Source organism: Capsicum annuum, chromosome 11 (genome assembly GCF_002878395.1).
Source record: "Capsicum annuum cultivar UCD-10X-F1 chromosome 11, UCD10Xv1.1, whole genome shotgun sequence".
In the NCBI taxonomy this organism is placed as follows: domain Eukaryota; kingdom Viridiplantae; phylum Streptophyta; class Magnoliopsida; order Solanales; family Solanaceae; genus Capsicum; species Capsicum annuum.
Genome location: NC_061121.1, coordinates 88,339,472 through 88,351,732, shown reverse-complemented (window position 1 = coordinate 88,351,732; position 12,261 = coordinate 88,339,472). Strand labels below are relative to the sequence as shown.

Sequence of the window (12,261 nt, the reverse complement as noted above, 5' to 3'; positions counted from 1 at the left end):
TAGCTTAACCATCCTAGATCAACACACTGGCATATGGGTCCAGTGTTACCCCCTGAACGCACACCAGTGTGTGTAATTGCACAAACGAAAGATATCATAGGGGAAGGGGATTCTCGTGTACCCTTCACTCTCCATGATACATATAAACAAGTATAACTTAGGGGATTCCCATATACCTTACAAGTACATGGTATCCATGACCAATCCTCATATCGGCAAACACGAGTTTCCAGTATCTATCCATTGGACTCACACCTTCATGGTTAGCTATTACAACCCACCATTATTACCCAATTAAAACCATTAGCACAAAACCAAACCATCAATTCCATATATTATTAACCGTCTATAAGAAGTGGTAATACTGACTATATCTTGCAAGCAATGTCCTTAGCCAATCACTTAGGGAATTCCCATGTACCCCATAGGTTTCATTATTAGATTCCCTTATGGGATTCCCATGTACCCCATAAGATTTTTAATCAAAGCCATGTCCATCAAGGATTTAACATTTATCCATTAAAACCATCTACCCAATTTAGGTTCCATTACCATATTATACCATGCAAAGTTTTCAATGAAAGTCCAACTATGTAGTACAAGCAATCTTATAGGCATTTTAACAAACATATTAAGGGCATATAGTTACCAAAATCAAAACCTAGAACCAATTGACCATTCCCATTTAACCACATGACAAACCACCATTATAATATGAAAACCATAAGTAAAAACATGGGAAAACATAAATCAACCATTAATAACCAAAACCCTCAACATAAAATTCAAAACCAAATAATACCCATAATTAAATCATGAAAACCATTCATTAAAACATGAATTTAGTTGAACTAACAATTAGGGAGGAGTAACATGCCTTAGACACCAAAGAAGATGGAGAGAAATCACCCTTGAAAGCCCCACTTATATGCTTGATGAAAACCCTAAATATTATTGAACCTGAGGATTTGGGAGTGTCTGAGAGTCTATTTGATGTGTTTTTTATAGATAATAATTCCCTAAAGAAGTTATAAGACATGGGTTATAAGTCCGGCAAGAGGGGAAATGTCCAAAATACCCCCAACTTAAAATCTAAAAAATATGCGTAGGAGGGTACGATTCACCCCCTTGTGTCATATACACAACATACAAGTTGTGCCCACCACTTGTACCCTAGACAGAATGGTGGACATCAGATACTGTTCACCATACAAGTTGGATCTTACCACTCATACCATCTCTATACAACTCATATAAAGTCTAGTTGTACCTAAGGCAGTAACCAACAAAAACCATAATGAGTAACATACGACCAAGACCTCTAAACCATACCATATCATATGATAAGTACCCCTAATCATTTGATATCCAGAAGCTCATACACAAGAAATTTTCTAAGGATCAAAACCCAGGGTGTTTCCACTCTTCCCTACTTGAATTATTCATCCCTGGATGATGGAACATGGTTGTACAAGCATGATTTATCCCACCACATCAAATTTAACCTTTAAATAAGTTAGAAAACAAAGATGCAAGGAAGTTAATCTTTCCTTTAACAAAGTTTGAAAACAAAAGTATGATAAAGAACGCATACCTTCTACCTGAATTCCCAGAGTAAAAAATAGGAATGGATACTTAGATTTCATGTCCTCTTTCGCTTCCTAAATAGCATCTTTAACCTTATGGTTCCTCCAAAGAACCTTTACCAAAGTTATATCTTTGGTCCATAATCAACGTACCTACCAATCCAATATCTCAATCAAAACCTCCTTATAAGACAAGGAAATCAAAATACCAATTCCTTGATAGGCACAATTTTAGATGGATCACCCATACACTTCATCAACATAGAGACATGGAATGCTAGATAAATAAAGCTCAAACTAGAAGTCAATTCCAACTCATACGAAACATTACCAACCCTTTATAAAACCAAGTAAGGACAACATACCGGGGACTAAGCTTTCTCTTTTTACAAAAGTGCATCACTTTCTTCATGGGAGATACCTTTAAGAACACCCTATCCCAACCTCAAACTCTAACTTTGTTTGTCTCACACTGGTATAGGAATATTTACAACTTTGGGTAGCCTTAAGCCTATCCCAAATATTGGGTACGGAAAGTAGTCATAGGGATCTTCTCTTCCCTAATCTTTAACTAATGATACCCGGATTGGAGATCAATTTTGAAGAAAAACTTAGCACCCTGCAATTGACCAAACAAATCATCTTTGGAAGAGGATACATATCCTTTATAGTCACCTTATTCAACTATTGGAAATCAATACATATCCAAAGGGAACCATCCTTATTACACACGAATAACATAGGTGCACCCCATGGAGACACAATAGGATGGATAAAAATCTTATCTAAAAGATCCTTTAATTGCTCCTTAAGCTTATTCAACTCAGCTTGAGCCATTCTATACGGAGGAATAGAAATTGGATAAGTGATCAGAACAAATTAAATCCCAAACTCAATCTCCCTATTCTAAGGAACATCGAGAAATTCATTAGGGAAGACCCCAAGAAATTCATTTACCATCGAGACGGAATACAAACAAAGACCCTTCGAGTTAGAATCTTTAACCTAGACTAGATGATAGAGAAACCCCTTGGAAATCAATATCTAAGCTCTAAGATATGATATAAACCTTCCCTTAGGAGCTAGGGAACCACCCGCATAGTCAATAATAGGATCATTAGAAATTTAAAGATGACCTTCTAAGTCCGACAGTTTAGAGACGCATAGCACAAGTGTAAAAAATCCATCCCCAAAATGACATTAAAGTCAATCATGTCAAACTCAAATAAATCCAGCAAATTATTTTTACTACCAATAGATACCATACCCCCTATAAACTCTTTTAGAAATCATCGAGTCATCTATCGGGGTAGAAATAGAAAAAGGGTTTGAAATATACTTAGGACCAAAACCAAAATGTACAGCCACTAATGGGGTCACATAAGAGAAAGTGGATCCAAAATCAAGTAAACAATACACATCACAAGAAAAGAATTGCAATATACCAGTCACGACATCAGTCGATGCCTCAAACTCCTATCGGGTAGTAAGAGTATAACGGTGATTCTGACCAGTGCCAAAACTAGATGTTGTGCCCTTTGGTGCTGCAGTCGAAGAAGAAGCAACCAGAACCTTGTTTGCCCCAAAGGAAATCTTACCAACAGGACAGTTTCTAAGTATATGACTTGACTAACCATAGTTAAAGAATCTGTCCTTTTCCTCATCATAGAAACCCTATGCAAACGACAACAAAATCTATAGAGAGGATATGATAGAGTCGACTGAGCCCCACTAGACTAAGATATGGCACTTTATTCCCTAAATTTACCGCCACCATGGAAACGCCTATCACTCGATAACTTTGGGTAAGGAGCACTAGCCATAAAGAAGGAACCAAAACTCTCTCACTTCTTCTTTAGCCACTTACCACTATCCTTACCACTCTTCTATTGACCACCACCTGTTCAAAAAATTTGAACTTATTTCCTTTTATCTTACTTAACTCAATCGTCTTCTTCTTTTTTTATCTCTACCTGCTGCATGTACACAACCAACCTAGAGATATCTATGTCCTTAATTAACAAGGCAGACTTACTCTCATGGGTGAACTCATGAGATAATCCCAAAGCAAACTTTCTTATTCAGTCCCTCACTACAACATTTTTGGCCTAAAGCCACACTAAATTGGGACAACACTTGTAAAGTGTTGCCTAAAATATTTTTGGGCACACTTTTAAAATGTAGCCTAAGTTCTTGCTTTAAGCCATAATAATTTTTACAATACTTGTAAAGCGTGCTATTATATACTATAGGCTGCACTTTATAAGTGTTTCCATATTATTATATAATTGGCAATACTTTTTACAAATATGGTCACACTTTTAGAATGTGGCTATTTTCATTATTTTAAAACAATAATTTACAAGTGTTGCCTTATAACTTTTCAAAAATTTACACCAAGATTTGATATTCCCTCCAATATTTTTAACACTAAAATATTATATTCCCACCTCTATATTTTTTCCCTCTAATTTCTAATTACCAAAAAGAATCATAAAACATTAGTCAAAAAATAATAAAATATTTTTTTAGCAAAATAAGTTTTTGAATAAAAACTTTAAACAATCATTTTAGATTAACATAATTAGTTGTCAAAAATGGAAATGTTTACTTTATCAGCTAGGGTTGATATTACGGGCATCAAGACTACCACCGGCAAGGAAGAGGCATCTCCACTGCCAGCGACGGGCAAAGAACAGAAGGGTCAGTGCTTATAAACCCTTGGATGAATTCTAATTGATTTTGTTTGGATGATAGTCAATCAAGCTATAAATTTATCTCAAGTTCTGATATCCAAACCCTCTATCCCGTTTTTATTTTGTTTATATATTGTTTGCTGGAACTGGAAAATTGAGAATTTTATCTTAATTTTCTCCTCTTAGTTATGTTATGTAGTAGTAAAAGAAAATACTAAAGAATTAGCTGGAAGAAAATAGTACATCCCTAAATATAGCACATATATTGTGTGTAATGATTGTTCTATAGATTTTAGACATTATTTTCCATAGTTTCTTAGTTGTAGTAGCTCATTTCTTTAGAATAGAATTAAGGGTTTTACTAGTGTTTATCTTAGCAATATTTTGTTGGTGGAATTTATGTTTATTTGTGTATACAAATGATGGATGCAATGAATTGAATAAATGATGGACCATTGTTTAATTTCTACCCATATTCGATTATCTTACTATCTTATTGGTGTAATTGGTTATCAAAAGTTCATCAGAAATAGCCTCTCTTTCTTTGCTAAGTATGGTAATTCCCTATTCATTGGAAACAACCTCTCTTCCCTTGCTAAGAAGAACTGGAATGGCAAAATTCCCAAAATCAATTTGTTGGGGATAAAACTTCTCACCTTTATTATCATGCTTGGTGTGTTTTTATTTTTTATTTTTAATTTGATTTAATTTATTGTATTAATCTCTAATTTGATTCCTCTTTTCTCTTGTCCTTTTTAAATTAGCGATTGAATTTATTTATTTTATGTAACCCCTTAATTTAATCCGAGTTTTCAAAAATTTGTACTTCTTTCAGTAGTTATGTGGAGTAATTATGTTTTTAGATCAATCATTATAATCGTTCTTTTGGTAAAAAGTGTGGTGTTATGGTTTTTTTATTTGAATTTATATTGCTAGACAATGTCCTGCAGTCTTTTGTTAATATGAAATGAGGGCTAGCCCTTACCATACTAATCCTAACGAGTTTATTTTGTTTTGATTTGATGCAGCACTGGATTTTATCATGATCCTCAAGCAGGCTGGTATTATAGTTGTAATGATGGCCTTTATTACAAATTTGAAAGTGGTACTTATGTTCTGATAGAGTTCTCTAAGGTAGATTTTTTCCCTTTTTTCTGCGTAGCATTAAAATTTACAGCATTTAAATGTTGGCCTAGTTGATTTTTGGTTTAATTTATGTTAAGTTAGTTTATTATTGTACCTCAGGATGGTTGTGGTGAAATAAATAGTTGTCAGAGCATTTCACCTATAGAGTGTAGCAAAGATGAGGTAGATGTAGACATCAATATGTTAGGTGAAAATGTGAGTCAAGTAGTGGAACCACTTTCTACAAAGTTCTCTGAAGGTAAATAAGTTTACTTGCCTGTCTATTGTTATAGAAGATATTATGTGTTCGGGCCAAATCTATTGGATTTTATTGAACCCATAATTGTATCTAAAATATATAAATGTGAATCCATTACTAGGGACCATTTTTCTGTTTCCTATATTCTGGTTGGTGAAATACTTTTCATGTCCATTTGGATTTGAATGAATCATAGCAGTTTCTTGTGAGTCATAGCAGGGTGAATCATTACCAAATCAGTTTTGCTTATTGTTTGCCTATCTATTTGACTTGAGAGAAGTGTTGGATCATGGATGTAAGATATATCTTCATGCAATTTCTTCACTAATGAATTTTGATGTCCATAATTTTTGTTATTTATTATCTCATTGTTGATCTCTCTTTCTATCAGTCCTTTGTCACTGCTGTAATATTCTCACCCCAACAATAATGGTTGTCCTTCAATTGCTTCATCCTTTCATTAGAGAACTATTTAGGTGTTATAAATCTTATTTCTTATTATTCAAAAGCCATTTTCACTTGGTGATTTCTTACATTCTCTTTCTGTTTCACTCTAAGTAGATCACTTAGAGGATACCAATTACAAGCTTCCAGAAAATCCACCACCGCCTTCATTGTGGTAAAATACTATTTAGTTAGTTATTTTGTATTTTTGTTCTTGTATTTGTTTTTCTTTCCCAACTGGTGCAATACACTTACTTTCCAGCTTGAAGATACTCTCATTAAACTTTATTTGGCAAATTAACCACTCAAGCTGCCAAATCAGACATAACAGTGGCTCCAGAAATAAATGACATAGATCACACATATTCATCACCAACTGGTTGGTTCAAGGTTTCTAAACATGATTAGAACTACAGAATTGCTCATCAATCTACCTCGACGGTTCAAATATTAACGAGATTAAGAAAGGTGAATGGATACCAGAAAATTGGGCAGATTTTGTTGATCCTGTTCAGACGTCATGGATAAAGGTTAGCATTGATTATGGTACTTGACAAAGTTTCCTATAAAAGGATCTAAGTATACTCCTCCACACCAATCGTGTAAGTTCAAATAGAAGGACTATTGCCTATTAGTTTTCAGGTTAAGCTGATACAGTATATCCTAAAAAAACAAACTACTTTGAATGAACCCCTTATGTATATGTTAGTTCAAATGCATAACTGATGTGAAGTATGAATAATGCTGATCTTAATGGATTGTTGTAGGTATATGGTGCTAATATTGCACTTCTATTGATTGTACATACACCACTAATTTATACACCAAAAATCACTCGTTTAATTAAAAAAAATTGCCCTTATGTTTCACAGATTAGGATAGCATTGATAGTATTTCATCATTATAACTAATGGTTGAACTTAGTCTAAAGATAACTATATTTTCAGGACCCTTAGGACATTGTTTAAAATGGATCCAGCTTATTACATGATATCTATATGTGGAAATAATGCACTTCAAGAGCTCTCATCCTCAAGAAAAAGTGGAGGCATTTTTTACTTGACCAATGATAACAAGTACATGATAAAGACCTTAAAGAAGGTAGAAGTAAAAGTAAGTTAGGTTGTTTCTTGTCGATTGTTAGAATGAAACCTTTGCAGTCTGAATATTTTTCTCTTTTCAACTTTAAACTGAATACCTTTATACAATACTAATCTGGCACCAGTCAATGATGTCTTTCAAGTAAATTGCATAATAGCACATCATTCACACAACTATAAGATTTTTACGAATGCTTCCAACTTATTACAATCATTTTCGAGCATTTCAGAAAAGTCTAATTACCAATTTTTTTGGCCTTCATTGTGTGAAGATGACTGGACCTACTCAGAATAAGGTATATGATATAACTAGAACAATATCTTTTAGTACAGTATTTAATAAGGTCATGCTTTTGTTGCATCAAGTTTGTCCTTCCTTTTCTTTTTAATCTAGTTTGTCCTTGATAACAACTGATGAGAAGGTTCCCTTTGTCGTACTGGGGAACTTGTTCTGTACTGAGTATGCCAATCACAGGCATTTTGAATTGAAAGGTTCTTCCTATGGTCGTCTCACTGAGAAATCTGAATCCCAAATTTAACTCCAATACTACACTCAAGAACCTGGATCTTAATTTTATATTAACTCCAATACTACCCTCAAGAACCTGGATCTTAATTTTATATTCAGATTGCATAAAGTATGGTTCCAAGATTTCTGCAAGTAGTTCTTTTTTCATTTAAAAGCTTAATTTTTTTTGCTACAATAATGGCATTATTTCATGCCGTAGTTCTTTCCAGAAGAAAGGAGCATATGTTGATGAAAGAAAAAAATCTATGCCACTAGTAGATGGTTTCTCTTTAAATTTTATATTTGATTTGTCTATTATAAATAATAGGTGGATTATTTATTTGTAGTGTTAATATTGAATACAAAAACTTTGACTTGGAATCAACAAAGTACTCTTATCTCTTTGGTCTGTAAATACTAAGTACTTTTTAGCATAAAAGGTTTGAAAATTTTCTCTTTAGATTTTATATTTGATTTGTCTATTATCAATAATAGGTGGCTTATTTATTTTTAGTGTTGATATTGAATAGACAAATTGTGACTGGGAATCAACAAAGTACTCTTATCTCTTTGGTCTATAAATAACATAAAAGGTTTGAAAAGAGGGTAACTAGACTGAGAAAGTTTCTTCTATTACTTGTTATAAGAGGAGACAGTAGAGCTTTATACTTGATTTTCCAACATTAAGAATCTCACCATAGTCATAGACATGTATTCTAAGCCAGTGTTAACCTGCACTCAAAATTTTACCTTCAGTTTCTCCTTTCATAAAGTATGCTAAACTTTCTATTGCATAGGAAAGTGGACTGCGACTGTGATTTCCTTGAATAGGACAGAGTCATAGACTACACATTTTTGGTTGGAGTGCACTTTTGAGAAGTTTTAAGTTCTAGAGAACAAGTCACTACTAACATACAAAATTCTAGAGTTTTGACTCCTATTGGTAGACATGTCTTTCCATATTCATTTTTTCTTCGAACTCTACATGAAGAAGGATTTTCATTTCTTCTTTTGTTTCAGCTAATTTAGATCGGAGTAGTAATGTATAAATGCCTCAAATTTCTAGGGCTGACATGGATCTTCTTTTTTATCCTTTAGGGTAAACTACACTCATGCGGATATTGTTTGACATTTTTTTTTTTTTGCTTTTGTTTAAGTTTTCAACTTGAATGGATTTTGACTAGACAACCTATTTTCTCCCTTGAGTATTTGAAGGTGGGATTCCATTGGATTAGGTATCAACATGGTAGAAAAGGCTGAATTAACCAAGAGAAGAAGTGATTTCAAGACACAGCTAAAGGGAGACCCCAAAGGATAGTATTATGATGTCATTCTATCATTTGGTATAATCGATATACTACAGAATTATGACATAAGCAAGAAGATGGAACATGCTTATAAAGCATTCCAATATGATCCAACCTCAATATTTGCAGTTGATCCCAAGAAGTACTCAAAACATTTTTGAGACTTCATATTAAAAGTTTTTGCAGAAGACACTTGAAATTTTAGAAAATCATGACACATACGTTTCTAATCCCAGCTAGTAGGCCTTCCATGTATAGTCAGTATTCACTGAGGTAAACATGCTAACCACACAACTATGCTGAGAATTATATGTTCATGAAAGCTCGGACACTTACTCCTGGAACGAGGGGTTTTTGGCTGTGTGCTCCATCAAGACAAGTAGCAATGGCAAAAGAAGGGAACTGAACTTCCCTTTTCCTTTAATTTTCTATATATTTACATGCATATAATCCATAACTCAACAATGGAATAGATTAGTTTTGTGAGTAAATGTCCATCCATGTAATTTTTAAGATTGCCTGCCCCAATTGTTCACAAAAATAAAAGGGTAAAGCTAAGGTAGGGTGGATTTTGCAACATAATTTTTTTATCTAGAGTGACGAGTCTCTGGTAATCCACTTATGGAATAAACATGTATAGAATGGCATATTAATAGACCAGGTTTCTATATAACATGGCTTGAACTATCAAATTTTAGGCAATATTGCTACACTTCAAAAGTGTGGATTTTTAATTAAATCATGGCATATATATAAAACATACATATACTTTACAAGTGTTGTCATAGAGGATGTATAAAAGGCTATGATTTTGAAGTTGGATAGTAATAAAGAAGAGGCCACGTCTTTTAAGTTTTGTTATAGAGGTTTTATAAAAGGCTATGCTTGTGAAGCATGCCCAAAACTAAAAAAGGCAACACTTGTAAGCGTGCTCAATATCAAATAAAAGTGTTTCCAAAGACAAGCTATAAAGCGTGGCCTTTATACCTTAATGTCCATGCTTTTTAAGTGTAGATAATATGGAAACACTTGAAAAGCATGGCCTTTGATCAAAGGTTACACCTTTTTAGGCCACCCCCAAAAAAGTGTTGCCTAAAGTTCGAAAGTGTAGCCTTTGATCAAAGGCCACACTTTCTACTATTCTAGGCCACACTTTGCAAGAGTGTCAATAGGACTAAAATTTTGTAATGCCTCATTTTAGAAACCAACTCCGGAGTATACCATGATAACTGGTGAAATTTCAAGTCATACTCCTTGACTGACATCTTACCCTACCTCAAATTAACAAACTCTTCTACCTTAGCCTTCCTTAACTCCTAAGGAAAGAAGTAGTCCATAAAACCTATGGGAATTCCTCCCATAATAATGAATCATCAGTGTCACACCTTACCTAGTCCTATTCCCCATACCATTGGTATGCCACTTCCTTCAGCTGATAGGCTGCAAACTTCACGCCTTCCACATTCATGGCATGCATAACATGAAAGATCTTTTCCATCTCATCCAGAAAACCTTGAGAATCTTCCTCCACCTTAACAACAGTAAAGGTCAAAGGTTTCAACCTAATGAACAGGCCAACCCTTGTGGCCTCAGAAGATGGAGTAACGGGAATACCACTCTTAGACTGAGTAGCTACCAATTATGCGAACATATGAATAGATTGACAAAAATCAGCATTCATTACTTCAACTTGAGGAGGAATGAAGGGAATTGGTGGAACTCCAAAACAATTCATGACTAGACCCCTAAACCAAGTATGAATCCCATGAGTAGAGCGTGTGCCATCAACATTATCCCCAGTTAAGACAGAGAAGTTTCTGTGAGCTTCATATCATCATGGCATAATCTAAAAAGTGAACAAATAGGAATTAGAGAAGATTCCAGAACTTAGATTCAAAGCTTGAAAATATAACACAAGAAAGAGAAATATTTCTAAATTCCTTGTAGCCTCTTCCTTATGAGTGTGGCATGCTACACTCCCTTAAAAGAGACACTATTCGACAAGGTTTTGTGGATTCCCAATTGACCATGAAACAAGGGCTCTAATAGGAATATAACATGACCCAAAATAGGGCCTAGTCTTGCCGGGTGCCTCAAGACCAACTGGTACCAAAGACCACCATCAATACCTAACTATAACCACCCTATACCTAATGTTAGATAAATTCTGAATATATATAATGTAATAAATTGGAATAATCATAAATCAAATACAGTCAACCAGTGTCATCCCCTATACCAATACCAATGCCAAGGCTGACACCGCCCATACCAACCCAAAATAGTCCAACAAAGCCTCCATCCAAAAGCAAAATACTACCCGATTGGGACATACCCCTGGCCATATTCAAAACCAATGTCTAAGAAATAACAAAAGTATGTAGAGAAGTCCATAACATCAAATGTAGCCTTCTGAAGTATGGAAGCTCACCACTTTAATTCAACATAAGTTATCCCCAAATCCAGTCACTTACCAGGAGGATTGATGTAGTTGGTTCTTGCGTTGCATGGGGATACAACGCCCAAAGATGGGTTAGCGAGTGAATGCTAGCATCTACTCAGGATAAGGATAAAATAATGCCAATATTGGAAACCAAGTAAATAACTATATGCAAGCACAACCATACATATACATATACAATCCATGTTAGGAAAGAGAGCTGGGTTTAGCATGTCTTTAAAATCATTAACCTGGGTATATGTAGCTTAACCGTCCTAGAACAACCCACGGGCTATATAGGTCTAGTGTTACCCTCTGAATAGGACTGAGTGCATGCAGCCGCATGAAACGGAGATATCATAAGGGCAAGGGATTACCGTGTACCCTTCACCATCCATGATACACATATATAAGTATAACTTAGGGGATTCTCGTGTACCCTAAAAGTATATATGGTTTCTATGACCAATCCTTATGTCGACAAGCATGAGTTTCCAGTGTCCGTATACCTTCATGGTTAGCTATCACAACCCACCATTATTGACTACTTAAAACCATTAACCAAACCACCAATTCCATATATTATTAACCAAGGCTATAAGAAGTGGTATCGTCATACTGACTATAGCTTGCAAGCAATGTTCTCAGCTAATTACTTAAGGGATTCCTATGTACCTAGGTTCTATTATTAGATTCACTAGAGGGATTCTCGTGTACCCCAAAAGATTCTTAATCAAAGCCATGTCCAACTAGGCCTTACCATTTATCCATTAAAACAATTTAATCAATTTAGGTT

General features: G+C 34.6%; 1 pseudogene; it reads left to right on the top strand.

Moving 5' to 3' along the window:
* Window positions 1-4,183: 4,183 nt before the first annotated feature.
* LOC107846349 lies at window positions 4,184-9,222 on the top strand (annotated as a pseudogene).
* Window positions 9,223-12,261: the final 3,039 nt, after the last annotated feature.